General features: G+C 38.4%; 1 non-coding gene across 1 annotated transcript; it reads right to left on the bottom strand.

Moving 5' to 3' along the window:
- Positions 1-1127: 1127 nt before the first annotated feature.
- LOC128289904 (small nucleolar RNA R71) lies at positions 1128-1234 on the bottom strand. Its single transcript, XR_008279545.1, has one exon. It is a non-coding gene; the product is annotated as a small nucleolar RNA R71 (small nucleolar RNA).
- Positions 1235-11972: the final 10738 nt, after the last annotated feature.

Genomic DNA, 11972 nt, shown 5'->3' with positions numbered 1-11972 from the left:
TTGAATAGGGATAATAACATAACTTAGGGATATCTATGGAACAAGTTGAATGAATAAATCGTCCGATTCGGAGCTTGAATGACAAGTAAATTGTAGGTGGATTTTTCCTTAGGTATTGTCTTAAGTCAATCGATTCTTCCCAAAAGCAATTCCCCAATTCTTTTCTCTGTGTGTTCTTAGTTTAGATAATTAGTTAATTAAAACAAAACCCCATTATTCTTAGGCTAGATAATAAAAAGACAGTCATTATTAGTACTTTAGTTCTTTTGGGTTTGACAATCTGGTCTTGCTAAAACTATACTACTGCTCGATAGGTACACTTGCCTAAATCGCGATAATAGTTAGTTTCAAGAACGATTAATTATAAATTTTTAAAACCTATCACGAAACCTCACGATCAAGTTTTTGGCACCGTTGCCGGGGAACTAAAATATTAGAAACACTCATTTATTACTTTAGCCATTTATTTTTCTTGCAATTTAATTTAATTTAATTTTTTATTATTATTACTAATTAATTTACTTTTTCTTTCTCTTGACAGGTTTTTATAGTTTATGACTAGAAGAAACCCGTTGGGACCATTACTTTTTGACGAAGAAATCGATCTCACAGTTCGTAGAAACCAAAGAGAAATAAGGCGAAGCTTAAGATACACAGAGAATGAGTAAGAAGATGATACTCAACCCCCAACCGAAGAGATGGCTGAAAACTAAGGCAATCAGCTACCTCCTGCAATTGCGGCTAATCAAAATCCTTCTCCACATACTATGTATGACTATGCTAAACCTTCTTTAACAAGAATTGAGTCAAGTATAGTTAGACCTGCTATTGTTGTGAATAATTTCGAACTAAAACCTAGTACAATTCAGATGATACAGCAGTTTGTTCAGTTTGATGGTTTGTAGGATGAGGATCCCAACACTCACTTGGCAAATTTTCTGGAGTTCTGCAACACTTTCAAAATTTATGGCATTTCTGATGATGCCATTCGCCTTCGGTTATTCCCTTTTTCACTGAGGAACAAAGCTAAACAGTGGTTGAACTTGTTACCACAAGGGTCAATTACTACTTGGGAACAAATAATAGAAAAATTTTTAATAAAATATTTTTCACCGGCTAAAACGTCTAAATTACGTAATGATATCTCTTCTTTTGTGCAGATGGATTTAGAAACACTCTACGATGCATGGGAGAGATACAAGGACCTTCTGAGAAGGTGTCCTCACCATGGGTTACCGCTTTGGCTCCAAGTACAAACATTTCACAATGGTCTGAATCCTTCGACTTAGCAAATTGTTGATGCAGCGGCGGCCGGAACCATCAATAATAAAACACCGGAAGATGCCTATGAGTTTCTAGAGGAGATGTCACTGAATAACTATCAGTGGCAAGTTATAAGGACAAAACCAACGAAAACATTCAGCATTTATAACGTCGACTCGGTCACCATGCTCTCTAATTAGGTAGAACTCTTAAATAAAAAGATTGACAGTTTTCTTAATTCTTCACAGGTTCACCCAGTAATACAGTGCGAAGCAGGTAGTGGTGGAACAAACCATTCAAAATACCAACCTTATGGCCACAACATGGATAACGAGCAATTAAACTACATGGGTAATAATCCTCGACCTCAAAACAATCCATATAGTAACACTTATAATGCAGGTTAGAGGAACCACCCCAATTTCTCGTGGGGCAGTCAAGGAAATCAAAGACAACAACATCCTCCGGGCTACCAACAACCACCCTACCAACAGGAAAAGAAGCCAAATCTTGAAGAGATGCTCTCAAAGTTCATATCAGTGTCAGAAACCCACTTTCAGAACACTGAGACAGCACTTAAGAATCAACAAGCGTCGATCCAAGGGCTCGAAACTCGGATAGGCCAGCTGTCCAAATTGATCTCGGAAAGACCACTAGGAAGTTTACTTAGTAACACTAAAGAGCATGTCAAAGCAGTTACAGTAAGGAGTGAGAAAGTGTTAGCGGAATCTGAAAAGAAGTTAGCACAAGAAGCCGTAGAAAGCGAAATGAGGGAAGAAAAACCTAAAAATAGTGACAAACCAATACCGGAGGATTAAAAACCACAAGTTCCATATCCAACAAAATTAAAAAAAGATCGCATTGATGCACAATTCGATAAGTTTCTTGAACTTTTTAAGCAATTACATATCAACTTACCTTTTGTTGAAGCCATCTCGTAGATGTCTACATACGCAAAATGTAACGCCCTCGTACCTAAGACTGTCGTTGGAATCGAGTACGAGGTGTTACTAAACTTAATTTATTAATTAAACAGCTTAAACAATTTATTTTAGAATTTCCAGACAAGCTAGCTAACTGCGTCACAGTCTCTCAAAAATTCATATCTCGAGTTCTGAAACTCGAAATTAAGATCCGTAAATTTTCCCTGAAACTAGTCTCATATATCTATCTATCAATTGTTTTCTATACTTTTTTGTTGTGCTAATTAGTATAGTTTATTGATTAAAATCTCCCCTATTTCAGGGTTCGACTACTCTGACCCCTGTGTATTATGAATCAGATATCTCCTTGTACAGAGTTTCAATGATTATTACGTTTCTTTCTCATAAAACTAAACTCAATAAGGAATCTATACATATAAACACTTACTTCTAATTATTTGTTTACAATTTATGGTGAATTTTTAAATTCAGAACAGGGGATTCAGAGACCACTCTAACCCTATTCCACCAAATCTTAAATATCTCATAAAATATAACTCATTTACCTGTTTTGTTCCATCCATATGAAAATAGACTCATAAAGATTCGATTTAATAACTTATTAATCATTTAATTCCATTTATACTATTTTTAGTGATTTTTCAAATTCATGTCACTGCTGCTGTCTGATTCTGTTTTGTGGGCAATTTTACCTTTACAAGGATTTTCATGGTTTAGTTAAGACATAAAGCATACATGTTATCATATATAAACTTGATTAGCCATTTCAATAGCGAATCATTTACAAACCCTTTTATTACCAAACCATAACCATATCATATGATCATTTACACAAAGTGAGTATATTGCTATACATGCCACACTTAAAATATACAAGCCATTTTACCAATTTAGGTCTTCGGATAGTGTGAGCGAGCCTTCGACCTATCCCGATTCTCAAGCCAGCTTGTCAAAACTACAATGAAGGAAAAGGAGGGAGTAAGCATAAATGCTTAGTAAGTTCACATGCAAATAACAAGTAACATAATCATGCCATTCAACATAAACATTATTTGCATAAGCAACACCAAAACATTCATGTTAAATTTGCATTTAATATCTTACTACAATTTCATCATACTAAGTTCTCAACCCGAGGGTTTAAACACATACCTGTCAAATTTTCTTATTCACCACACTTACCAACATGTCACCTTTGTATTAGGCATTCTCCTCATTCTATTAGAGATCTCCCGTTGAACACATCGGAATATGATTTCGGATACACGGATAATGTGCACATAAGTGCTATACTCATAACTAAACAACCTCAATAGCTATTGAAATCTATGTAGCCAAGCTACCATGTAACCCGCATATAAACGAACTTGGGCGTTCGCATCCATAAGTGAACTCGGACTCAACTCAACGAGTTTGGACACCTAGTTACATCTCACGAACTCGGACTCAACGCAACGAGTTTGTAACTTAACCATCCTAGTGACATGTCACTTGTACCCTAATCTATTCCCAAGGTTCAAACGGGATTCTTTTCAATTACACATTTTGATCGCCTTCTTCAAAATGTAGAAACTGATACTTGCTAACATCTCATACTTATCAAGTTGTTCACATAATTTGCATATCACCAAATAATAATTCACAAAACATCATATTTCATGATAATAAGTATCATGTCATATAAATAACATTAAATCACTTAAAATAAAAATTATGTTACCTTATTTACACGTGAACTTACCTCGATACAAAATATTAGCAATCGAGCCTATTCCTCGTAAACTATGTATACATATCTGTAATTTCATATTCTGAGAGAAGCTCTGTTGTAAGCAAATGAAGACTAACTCTTTTTCTAGTTAGACAATATTTCAATTCAATCTTGATTCTAACTGTAACACCCCATACCCGAGTCCGTTACCGGAGTCGAATACAAGGTGCACACAGACTTAACTTAATTGTTTTCACAGTCCATAAAAAATTTCCGCACAAGTTGGTTATTGCATCACCGTCGCCTTAAAAATCATATCTGGAGTTTCAAAACTCAAAAATCAGTTTCGTAATTTTTCCCTGAAACTAGACTCATATGTCCATCTACAGATTTTTTCTAGAATTTTTGGTCAAGCCAATTAGTACAGTTTATTAGTTAAATTCTCCCATGTTACAGGGGTCGACTACACTGACCTTCGTGCGTTACAACTTGAATATCTCCCTGTGCAAGGGTTCAATACTGATGCAGTTTATTTCTATAGAAACTAGACTCAAAGAAGAATCTATACATATATGGTATAACTCCTAATTATCTCTGGTTAATTTATAATGAATTTCCAAAGTCGGAACAGGGAATCCAGAAACCGTTCTGGCCCTGTTTCACGAATACTTAAACATCTCTCAATATACAACTCATATAACCGTTTCGTTTCTTCCATATGAAAGTAGATTCATCAAGGCTAATTTACATAATTTATTTTCTATTTAATTCCACTCCTGATATTTTTAGTGATTTTTCACATCCACACCACTGCTGCTGTCAGCATCTATTACTAAAACAAACTATGCCTATTTCATGACTTTTCCTTGATTTAACTAATAATTCATCATGCATGTCCCAAATTATAACCATGATTTGTGTCCAAACATCAAAAAACCAATTCCAACCGAACATTTACGCCATTTTCGCATGGCTAAAAGTTTACATACCAAATTTCAACAAAGCATAACAGCCTATACATGCCGAAATGTACTCCTAGACCAACTACGAAGAAAATACCAAAAGTTGTTAGCCGGTGTGATGACTTTGATGACAGTCCCGAATACACAAAACGTCGAGTCCAAGAAACCTAAAATAGGTGACAAGCAAACACCGAATGAGTATATAACTCAGTAAGTCATAAGCAATGCACTACCAACCATTAATAACATTATCGCAAGAGGAAACAAAATGGAACGAGGCTAATTACTCCATTCAAACCGAACTATACCACAGTTCCTTAGACCTTTCGATTCAATCTCATACCAAGTTACACATTCACATTCCATATACTAATCAATAGGATATTTGAAGCATTTTTATACACCATTTTGTTTTCATTACATTCATACATCTACATGACTTTTCACTTATTCCACTATAATTCTTATGTACGTGACTTCAATTTAAATTGTCACATAGGTTCGAAACTTACCAAGCTCAACTCCAAATATAAACATAGTGCCTATTAGCCATGAACTCAAGGTACTTACCCGATCCGCTGTCCGTGATCGACTCAATAATGTCGCACACTCAGTGTCAATAGTGATTCAAAAGCATATAGTGAGTCCGCACACTTAGTGCTATATAATCAACTCGCACACTTAGTGCTATATGATCAAACTCGCACACTTAGTGCTGTACAAATTTTAAACCCGCACACTTAGTGCCATTCTCATGATCACAAATGTTTATACCCGCACACTTAGTGCCGAAATCAACAACTCAATACACCTCACCTCTTTTCTTTTCATTCAATACTTTCATCACCACATACATACATGTATATAAATTTATCATTCCTTTCGGCATAATTACATAGACATTATGTCTATTTAAATCAATACAAAATATAAGCTTAGTGACCTACCTTGTGTGGTGTAAAATAATTCCAAGTCGGCTACTCGGTGACCTTCGATTTCCCCTTGTTGGACGCCTCTCCTTTAGGATCTTGAGCTTAAACAAATAAATTAACTCATTCAACCGCTTTGCTACACATATTGATATTCACAATTTAATGATTTTATGACATACGGAACGGCATGGTAAAATTTTTATCTTGCTACCTCATGCTCTTAGCTATTCGGCTCATAACCATATGCTATAGCCCTACTATCAATAATCCAATCACACATGCATATATATATATATATGGCCGAATGTACAAAGCATAGACTCATCATCACCTATGCTCTTAATTTGATGGCTGAATATGCATACATGTATATACACTATTAATCAATCACTAACATTGCACTTCACCTTAATAGCTAGCTTAGCAAACCTCGATTTAACACATAGTTGTTCATAACACAACTTAAGCATACTCTCCATTCCATCAATTCCAAAACTTAATGTCTTACTCAAAAATGCTAAAAAGAAAATCCAAGAGTCATCAATCCACCATCACATGTATCATTAACAAGCTTCATATTTAGCATGCAATGACATTAACACCAAATCTACCTTGGCCGAATATCATCCCCATGATATAGCAAAGTTTTGAACCATGGACTAATTAGAACTCAAGCTAGCAACTAAGAACATGCATGAATCTAATGGCACAACCTCAAACGTACCTTAATCTAGACACAAGTATGGCCAAACCTCCTCCTAATCCTCTTCCAAACCAAGCATGAAGCAAGAACCCCTTCCTTCTTCCTTAGAATTTCAACTCAAAGAAATGAAAAAAAAGATCAACAACAAATTTTTTTCTTCTCTTTTCTTCAACTCACGGCAAAGGGGGGGGAGACTCACCATTCTCTTTTTTTTTTGTTCCTTTCATTATTAAATTCCCATGCTCATTATTTTATTTTTTCTTACATACACCATTGTCCCAACATGTTTTATGACATGTTTTTACCCATAATCCTTGTCATGGCGGCCACTAGCTATTAGGGGGAAATTTGACATGCAAGTCCCCCTTTGATTACATGCACTATTAGGTCCTTATAGATTAGTCTATCACATTTCAAAAGTGTCACACAAGTCCTAATAATGAATTCACATCCAAATCGACTAAATCAAGCTTGAAATTTTCACACATTCATAAATACATATTCTAGACAATAAATATTACGCTCAAACATTTGGTGACTTCGGTTTAGCGGTCCGAAACCACTTCCGACTAGGGTCAATTTTGGGTGTCACAACTCTCCCCACTTAAGAAATTTTCGTCCCCGAAAATCTTACCGGTAAATAGGTTTGGGTATCGCTCTTTCATAGAGTTCTCGGGTTCCCAAGTAGCTTCTTCCATCCCGTGTTTGAGCCATAACACTTTTACTAACGGAACCCTTTTGTTTCGCAACTCCTTCACTTCACGAGCTAGGATACGAATCGGTTCTTCTTCATAACTCATATCGGCTTGAATTTCAACCTCTGATGGACTAATTACGTGTGACGGATCAGATCTATAACGTCGAAGCATCGAAACATGGAAGACGTTGTGAATCTTTTCAAGTTTAGGGGCAAAATCAAACGACACGCGAATCGGACCGACTCGTTCGGATATCTCATATGGCCCGATGAACCTCGGACTCAATTTGCCTTTACTACCAAATCGAGTATCTTTTTCCAAGGTGAAACTTTAAGAAACACTTTGTCTCCCACCGATACTCAATGTCTTTTCGTTTCAGATCTGCGTCGACTTCGACGATCGGAGGCTATCTTGATTTTCACGGATTACCTTTACTTTCTGCTCAGATCTTTAATCAAATCCACCCGAAAATTTTGCTTTCACGAGCTCGGTCCAAAACAATGGTGTACGGCATTTACACCGTGCATAAGGCCTCGTAAGGCGCCATCTTAATACTTGATTGAAAACTATTGTTGTGCGAATTCAATCAAAGGTAAATACCGCTCCCATGAACCACTAAACTCGAGGATGCAACATCTCAACATATCCTCAAGTATCTGAATTATCCGCTCAGATTGACCATCGATTTGGGGGTGAAAGGAGGTGCTGAAATGCAACTTGGTACCCAAAGCTTCTTGCAATTTCTTCCAAAATCGTGAGGTGAATCTCGGATCTCTATCCCACACGATAGAAATAGGTACCTCGTGTAATCTCACAACTCGAGAAACATACAATTCAGCTAATTTATCCATTGAAAAATCCATACGACGGGATAAAGTGAGCCAACTTAGTCAATCTATCAACAACGACCCAAATCGCATCTTTCTTACTTGCCGACACGGCAACCCAGATATAAAATCCATCGTTACTCGATCCCATTTCCATTCAGGTATCATGATCGGTTGGAGTAGACCAGAGGCACTTGTTGTTCCGCCTTCACTTGCTGGCATATTAAACACTTCGAAACAAAATCAGAAATGTTTCGTTTCATACCATACCACCAAAATCGACGCCTTAGGTCGTTGTACATTTTCGTACTCCGGGTGGACCGACATTCGACTACAATGAGCTTCGCTCGAATTATCGAAATAAGTTTTGAATTTCTTGAATACACAAACGATTTCGAACCTCAAACAATCGTCATCATCAACTTGAAATTCGATTCCACATTCGCACACATTCAATTTCGCCTTACAATCAACTCATCGTCGACTTTTTGAGCTTCACGAATTTGATGAATCAATGATGGTTTGGCCTTTAATTCAGCTACTAACACATTGTCGGGTAGAATAGACAAGTGTACATTCATTGCTCGTAAAGCAAACAGTGATTTCCAACTTAAGGCGTCCGCAACCACATTAGCCTTTCCTGGGTGATAATTAATGACAAGCTCATAATCTTTTAACAACTCGAGCCAACGTCTTTGTCGCAGATTTAAGTCTCTTTGAGTCATCAAATATTTGAGACTTTTGTGATCCGAATACACATGGCACTTTTCACCAAATAAGTAATGTCGCCATATTTTCAAGGCGAATACGATGGCAGCTAATTCGAGATCATGGGTCGGATAATTTTTCTCATGTGGTTTTAATTGTCTCGACGCATGGGCCACAACTCGACCTTCTTGCATCAATACGCAACCCAACCCAAGTAGGGAAGCGTCACTATAGATGACAAACTCTTTGCCTGATTCGGGCTGCACTAAAATTAGAGCTTCCGTCAAATAAGTTTTTAGTTGATCAAAACTTTTCTGACATTTTTCCGTCCATTCGGACTTAACATCTTTTTGAAGTAGCTTCGTCATGGGTGTGGCTATCATCAAAAAACCTTTCACAAACCGCTCGGTAGTAACCGAAGTCCCAAAAAGCTTGAACCTCAAGTAATATTTCTGAGGCTTCCAGCTAAGTATGGCTGAAATTTTGCTCTGTCGACTCGAATACCCGATGCCGATACCACATGACCCAAGAAGCTAACCTCTCTTAACTAGAACTCACACTTGCTGAACTTAGCATATAACCGCTTATCCCGTAAAATTTGCAACACTAGTCTCGTGTGTTCAAAGATGTTCGGTCTCATTTCTTGAATAGACCAAGATGTCATCAACGAACACAACTACGAACCGGTCCAAATCATCGTCTCAAGATCGATTCATCAAATCCATAAATACCGTAGGGCATTAGTGAGCCCGAACGGCATCACTAAGAACTCGTAGTGACCGTACTCGCTCAAAGCGTTTTGGTACGTCCAATCTCGAATCCAAGAATCGATAATAACCCGATCTCAAATCTATCTTGAAAACACCGAGGCTCCTTTAGTTGATCAAACAAATCATCAATACGCAGTAACGGATATTTATTCTTTATCGTCACTTTGTTCACCGACGATAGTCAATACACAATCTCATAGTTCGTCCTTCTTTTCACAAACAATCTTGGTGCACCCCAAGGTGAGAAACTTGGTCGAGCGAAACCTCTATCCGTCAATTCTTGCAACCGAGCTTTCAACTCCTTTAACTCGGTTGGTGCCATACGACACGGAGCTATCGAAATTGGCGTAGTCCTGTACAAGCTCAATACCAAACTCTATCTCCGAACAGTGGCAAACCCAGTAATTCTTCAGAAAAATGTCCGGGTATTCGCTAACCACCGCATGATTCGGTTTCTTTTCTAACTCTTTATCACCAAGTACATACGCAAGGTACGCTTCGCACCCCTTTCTTACATATTTCTGAGCCAACATTGACGATATTACAGCTAGCAACCCCTTTAGGTCCGTAGACTGAACTCGGATTATCTCGTTATTTGCGCACCTCAAATCAATGGTTTTTCTTTTGCAACTCACCACTGCGTCATATACGGCCAACCAGTCCATACCAAGAATAACATTGAATTCATCAAATGGTAAAAGCATCAAATCGGCCGGAAAACAGGATTCTCGGATCATCAGAGGGCATCTCTTACACACTTTGTCCACAAGCGCATATTGACCCAAGGGATTTGACACTGATTATTTAACTCGAGAGACTCAATAGGCGTAGTCTTATCGATGCTAAAGTCTCACATACATAAGAATGAGTAGAGCCAGGGTCGATTAATGCAATTACATTAGTATCAAAAAGAGTGAAAGTACCAGTGATAACATCAGGGGAGGATGCTTCCTCTCGTGCACGGATGGCATATGCCCTAGCAGAGTACTGGTCTCAGATCGAACACCAGTATCAATGGCCCCTCTCGACTACCATCCCTACCTCCGAAATTCTCAGTGGTCTACCTCTAGCAGTCATTCCACTAGGTCTTGCACCTTGCATCCTATTCTTCTCTTCAAGCTCCGTGCAATCTCTAATGAAGTGGTCCTTCGAACCGCATCCGTAACAGGCCCTGTTAGTAGACTTACCCCAACATTCACCTATGTGTCTTCTTCCACATTGGGGGCATTCAGGTTTCTCTTGACGGTTATTGCCCACACTAGCTACTGAAGTAGCTCGGGAGTCAGTCGATGGTCGTGCTCTAATGGAAATTCCCGCAGTCGTCCTCGATTTATTAGTGTCCTCCCTAAACTACTTTACAGCCGAGAACGGAGCTTTACCCGTCGATCTCTTACGATAGTCTTTAGCTTCAAATTCAGCCTTCTTCTTCTCCTTTCCAAGTTCTTCCGCCTTGCAGGCTCGTTCGACTAGTGTTACGAACTCCTTTATCTCCAAAATACCCACTAGTAGCTTTAAATCTTCATTCAATCCTTCTTCAAATCTTTTGCACATAGCAACCTCATCGGCCACACACTCCTGAGCATACCGACTGAGTCTTACGAACTCATGTTCATATTCAGATACTGTCATACGGCCTTGCTTGAGTTCCAAGAATTCCTTACATTTTTGATCAATGAACCGTTGACTAATACACTTCTTTCAAATTCGTTTGAAAGAAATCCCAAGTAACTCGCTCGTTTGGGACTATGGAAATCAAGGTCCTCCACCAATAGTAGGTGAGTCCCGCAACAAGGATATAGCACACTTTAGACATCCATCGGTGTGCATGATAGTTCATCAAACACCGAATGGTGTTATCAAGCCGTAACTCGGCCCTTTCGGCATCATCAAGAATTATGGCCCTAAACTCCTCAGCCCCGCTTCCTAATCAAGTCTGGTGGCTTACACAAACCTCACAGGTCGAAGAATCGATGGCATTACGGGCTCTTGGGGTGGATTATTCAAATTCGGAATTGTTGGACAGCCGGATTGGTTCGGGCATATTGCGCGACCCACTCATTCATCATGGTAAAGAAGGCTTGTTTAGCCCCTCACCTTGATTATTCGCAGATGACCGAGGTTCAACAGTGGCGTCCCTTGTGCAGAGCAGCCGCTACACTTTCAACGTCATCCGCCAAGGTTCTCTCTACATGGGATCCATTTACTAATCAAAACAAAAATTTTAACCGTCAGAAGTCATCACACATTTAAACATTAACATTAAGGCATGTATATCTAGACTCATACGTGCTATGGTAGTCCTAGAACCGACTAAACCATAGCTCTGATACCAATAATTTTGTAACACCCGTGCTTTGAGTCCGTTATCGAGTCGAATACAAGGTGCACACAGACTTAACTTAATTGTTTTCACAAATTCCTAAAAAATTTCCGACAAAAGTCGGTTATTGCATC

Source organism: Gossypium arboreum, chromosome 2 (genome assembly GCF_025698485.1).
Source record: "Gossypium arboreum isolate Shixiya-1 chromosome 2, ASM2569848v2, whole genome shotgun sequence".
NCBI lineage: Eukaryota > Viridiplantae > Streptophyta > Magnoliopsida > Malvales > Malvaceae > Gossypium > Gossypium arboreum.
Note: the sequence above shows the minus strand (reverse complement) of the source record. Positions and strands in the feature narration are given on the sequence as shown.